The sequence below is a fragment of the Apodemus sylvaticus genome, chromosome 16 (genome assembly GCF_947179515.1).
Source record: "Apodemus sylvaticus chromosome 16, mApoSyl1.1, whole genome shotgun sequence".
NCBI classification, from domain to species: Eukaryota; Metazoa; Chordata; class Mammalia; order Rodentia; family Muridae; genus Apodemus; species Apodemus sylvaticus.
This window is the reverse complement of record NC_067487.1, coordinates 53319928-53325581: the sequence shown is the minus strand read 5'-3', so window position 1 is coordinate 53325581 and position 5654 is coordinate 53319928. Positions and strand designations below refer to the sequence as shown.

Below are 5654 nucleotides of genomic sequence, written 5' to 3'. Positions count from 1 at the left end.
TTTAATTTATCTTGATATACTTGGCTTAAATTTACCATTTTCCTATTCTGTTCCATCTGTTTTCCGGTCCTTTCAGTTTCCTTTGTTGACATATCAATCAGGACTAATCAGACAGTTTTTAATCCATCCTCTCCTCTTCAATTATACATGTTTTATTATTCTTTTAACAGTTATGCAAAGATCCTGAGTGAGCATCCTTGACTTTTAAAAAATTCTCTTGAAATTAGTACATTTCCAACAAGTGACAGTTTGAAGACTTTATAAAACTTTTACTCCTGGGTATTTTTATCACGTGAGGCAGCTTTAGTCTTGCTCAGTCAACGTTCATCTGACTCAGTTTTATTGTTGCCATTTCTGGCCCTTAGTCCTTCCTTTATTTCAGTGTATGCCTGCATTTGAGGTCAAGAAGAAATCCCTTCGGTGTTTCTTTTAGCACAGGTCTGATGATAAAGTCTGCAAAGGTTTTGTTGTTTGTTTTTTCATTTGTTTGTTTTTGTTTTGGGTTTGAACATATATTTGTTGATCTTCATTTCTATGAATATCTATGTTGACTATTTCATTCTAGTTCATTCATTCCTTTTGAGATTTTTAAAGGTCCAGTTTTATTCATTTATTTATTTTAAAAGACTTATTTTTATTTGTTTGCACCTTTGTGTCTGCCTCTCTGGCCTATGTGTGCAGGTACCCATGGATGCCAGAGAGGACAACAGATCCCCTGGAGCTGAAGTTATAGACAGTTATGAACCTCCTTACATAGGTGCTGGGAACCCAGCGTGGGTGTTCTGGAAAAGCAGGATGTACTCTAAACCTTGAACTGCCTAACCAGCCTTCTGTTTCCTTTTTTTTTTTTAAAGACAGGGTATATTGTATAGCCCAGGTTGGTCTCAAACTTGTGACTCTCTTCTTATCTTATCCTGAGCTGTGGTTATAAGCATGCCCCACCACTCTATCCACAAGTCCACTTTCTGCTAGAGATTTCCACCAACATACAAAGGAGGACGGAAGAACCCTGGCTCCTCACTTCAGACCCATTTCCTGGATCTCCTCTTACTGGCTGACAGCTGTAATCCAGGAGTTCTAGAAACAGCCAGTCCTTTTGTGATGTACCTCAGAATTAGAGACGTATTGGAAGAGATCTGAAGACAAGCAGGACATAGAGCTCCACAATAGCTGATGTTCCCAACTATTTCTTTTTCTGTGCTTGTGTACTACATGGTGTAGTTATGAAGAAAAAAAAAAAGCTATGTTGTGCTGTAATTTTATAAGTTCCCAGTGATTTAAGGGACACCAACATTTATTTTTCATTTATATTATATACCCAAACAGGCTCATAACTACCTCTGGGGCTCAGGCACATGGAAGTTCTTCAATGGTTTGCCTATATCTTCTGGAATATGTCACCTTTTAGATTGCCACAGTGAGAAGGAAGCACAAAATGGTGTAGGCGTTCTTTGTTCTCTCCTGTACCCTCCTCCATAGTATTAGGTATAAGATGCTAGGAAATGTGGAGGGATAGATAAAATAGACGATAAGGGTGAATGTTTCTAATACCTAAAGATGAACTAATTTAACACATAGATAACAGGACTGAGGGCATAACACTCAGTGGTCAATCATTTTGGTACCATGCACCAGGTCCTAGGTTCTTGAAATGATCAACTCTCTACTCATACTCATTAGAATTCTACTGGAATTTCATTTTCCTAGTGTGTTCTCCCTTCCAAGTAATTTCTGAGAATTTCCCAGTTATTCAGTCACAATCATATGACCATACCTATCTTTCTTTGAAGTCAATGGTCACCTCGACCAGATGCCCTTTGTTAGATGGAGTCCTGAGAGGTACACAGACAATTGGACAGGCAGCTTAGCAATGCTAAAGGAGAATCACCAATCAGGAGAGGAGCGCTTAACTGCCAGCCGCGTTTCCTGCTTCAGGATTGTATCCCTTCTGGCAATTTCCTTCTGGCTGTGATCTTGCTCTCACTCTCCTCAGCCTGCTGCCCCATCCATACTGACCAGCTCTCATCCCAGTGCCTTTCCAGGTCCTCTCCTCCAGAGGTTGGATATGCTACAGCCTTTCAGAGATAAGGATGATTTCTATCCCTTAGCTTCAGAGGCATTTTCTTCAGGGGCCAGCAACCCTCACCACACTGTGTGGTCTGGCTCTTAGTGCCCAGACAGGGCAGTCCCATAATTTGACAGTGGATTTCCCAAAGTCTGGATTATACCACCTGAAATAACATCACATGTGGGGTTTCAAACCAGGCTAAACTTTAGTGTCTGCCATCTGGTTCCTTTTCCATCCACACATCCCCCTCCCCAGTAAAAAACCAAGCTGTGCCTCCCTCTCCATCCCTCATTTCTCCGGTTCTGGTTGCAGATCTCTGATGGCTGATTTTAAGATGGAACCCACATGCATGTGCTCGTCCACATGCGTGTGCTCGTCCACATGAACACACATACATACCAGGGACAAAGGATTTTTAAAATTCAAAATTGGCTTCAGATATATTTCCAAGGACACACACTTGCTAAAAATAACATGCATTTGCAATGATAAGTAAAATCTGTAGCTTGTCAGTTTGAAGTATTTGCATCTAGGTTATTGGGTGACAATCTACTTCAAAAATAATGAGCATACATTTGCTTTACTTTTGGGTTAAAGAAAGGATCTTCTTCCAATTATTTTCCAGAAACAAAGGAAGTTTTTTTTTTCTGAAAGATGAATTGATGTATAAAACAGTAAGGATAGAAAATTGCTTACAACTTTTAAGGGATACCTTACTAGTTTTAAAATAGCTGTCTTCCCTACCATGTATTTGGTTGCATTAGAGCTGGTACCTAAGAGAGAGATAATGATGTATATTTGATTATCATATTATAAGAATATTATAGAGAGTGGGACGTCTGTCTTCCAGTCCAGACGTTTGTGGTGTTGACCAGCCCAGAGCGAATTAAAAATGGGTGATGTTTGAAAAAGGCAAGAAGATTTTTGTTCAGAAGTGTGCGGTGCCACACTGTGGGAAAGGGGCAAGCTAAGACTGGACCAGATCTCCAGGGTCTCTTTTGGGGGAAAGATGGGTCAGGTTGCTGGATTCTCTTACACAGACGCCAACAAGAACAAAGGCATCACCTGGGGAGAGGACGCCCTGATGGAGGATTTGGAGAATCCCAAAAAGTACATCCCTGGAACAGAAATGATCTTCACTGCAATTAAGAAGAAGGGAGAAAGGGCAGACCTAGTAGATTATCTTAAAAAGGCTACTATTGAGTCATTCTACTGCCTTATTTATTACAAAAACAAATGTCTCATGGCTTTTAATATATACCATAATGTAATTCATACACTAAATTCAGATCATGAATGGCTAACAATGCTTTTGTCAGACAGTCCCAATTTAAGTATAACTGACTTGTCGTGAAGTGGATACAATCTTATTTAAGGCAACAATTCCAGTTGTATCCTTGCTATCACGGCTCTCCCTTTCTCAAGATAAGATTGGGCATAATTAATAATGTTTTACTTTCCATAAATAATGGGGTGTCACCTCAAACCTATTAAATGGTTTTATACTTAGATTTATATAACTGGGTATATGAATATGTTTAAATACTGGGAAAATTCTATCACTGTCTCAGAAACAAGAAGACTCACCTGTGTTTCAGTTTGTGTTCACTGACCTCTTACATGCAATGGCTGAACACCAGGAGGCAACGACTCTTGACAGTGCTGCTTTAATTAGAATTCCCCATGTCAGGGATGCTGCCTTTTACCACCAAAAGGCATTTCCTGTGGTTTATGTATGATATCACATAAAGAGTATTTAACACTTAAAAAAAAAAAAAGAACGTTACAGCTGTGGGCAGTTGTTTAGCTTTGTTTACAGCTTTTACATGTAGGCTTAAAGCCCCCCTTATCTACCCCGTTAAGCTGTGTCATAGAAAATCCAGAGGAGTATAGTCCAATAAAAATATGCAGATAATGACTTTTAGATTGCTGTCACGTTAAATAAGTTAAAAAGATGAAACTGCTTTTAGCAATAACAGTTTATTTACCTCGATGCGTGCAATCTAGTTTACCTGTTGTTCACATTTATGCTCTGCTTCTTTAAGTTCTTTGTTATTATTGTGTGCAGGATGTGAAGAGGGGATAGAGAGTACAAGTGTGCAGACACTCGTGTGGGGATCAGTAGGGTTACAGAGGCGGTTTTCTCCCTCCACCTTTCTGTGGGTCCCAGGGCCTGAACTCAGGGCAGACTTTAAAAGGAAGTGCCTTTATTTTCGGAACCACCTCACTGGCCTGTTTGGCTTCTATATAAATATATATATTTTGAAGTGTATGAAGTATTCACTGTAACATGGCTAGTGGCTCCCAGACTGGAGAGTGCAGGAGGAAGGCATGGATAAGTAGAGATTCCAATGAGGCCTAAAGGTCTCTTTTTCTCCTGGTTCCTCTTTGTTGGCTCTACTTGCTCCTCATGGTGGTAGAATGTAGTAAATCCAAGTGTTTTCTCACCCGGGTCGCACAAGGAGATCCTGTCTCTTCAACCTTGGAATAAAAAGACCTGAAACAGCTAGCCTCGTGCGCATTCCTGGTGCCATTCCTGGACTGAAGAGAGTTACACCGAGATGAGTAGGATGGAGTAGGCCAGCATCACGTGGTTCCCTCATCACTTTGCTGAGGATAAAGACTGAGGATGTGCCGCACAAGAGAAGCATGTGCTGTTCCAGAAGGAGAGTGGTTGGTATTAGGCAGAAAGCGCTGCAGTAGTAAAGTCCGAGTTCCTCCCTTGCCATCAGCACACGGTCCCTGAAGCCCGGGTGTGCACAGACTCCCTCTTGTGAAGAGAGGCTAAGAAAAGCAGGGCTTCTGAACGTCCAACCCAAGCAGGTGGCAGAGAAAGAGGAGAAAGACAGCCATAGAATCAGAGAAGGCAAGTCGGAGACCGCACAATGGCGTGAAATCAGATACGAGACAGAAGATGTTCCACACGCCACAGGAGACACAGGCTGTCCCTGCCCAGGCCAGGAGAGCTCTGAGGATGTGGTGGGCAGAAGCTAAGATGACACAAGGCCGAAGGGTGGTGAAAGCAGAAAGGGGCGGAAGGAAATGGAATCTGTGTCTGAGGTCTTGCGAGAAGCGTGGATGTCAAAAGGAAAGCCTAGAACTGGTCGTTGGGGCACGTTGCTACGCTGAGGAGAGGCTTATTAAATATACGAGATGAATTCAAGCATAAATGTTTTATTTGCAAACTCAACAAGTATGCGGCAGGGTGTGGAACTGGGTGTGAATTCTAGCTCAGCGGTGACTCTAGTAACAAGTGACTGCCTCCCTGTCTTCATTCTCCCTTTGCAAATGGGGATCATTATAGCTGATTCCACAGGTATCCGAGGTATGTGGAAAGAATGTAAAAGAAAGAATGGAATAGGTGGAGTAGCCGGTCTTTATCTGTGGTCACGATGAATGAACCGGTCTATTTCTTTTTTCTTTCTTTCCCCTATTTCTACGTGGAGTGCTTCCTCCCTTCTCCCGGTAGCCTGGTGAACTCCTTCCTGCTTGTGCTCCAGGATCTGAGGAAGAATGAAGTTCCACTTGATGCCTCTGTCCTTGAACTTTCAAACTCCTTCATCTGCTTGGGTCTCTACTGGCCTAG

General features: G+C 41.9%; 1 pseudogene; it reads left to right on the top strand.

Annotated features, from left to right (window-relative positions):
- The first annotated feature begins 2967 nt into the window (after nucleotides 1-2967).
- Nucleotides 2968-3422, top strand: LOC127666665 (cytochrome c-like; annotated as a pseudogene).
- The last annotated feature ends 2232 nt before the right edge of the window (nucleotides 3423-5654 follow it).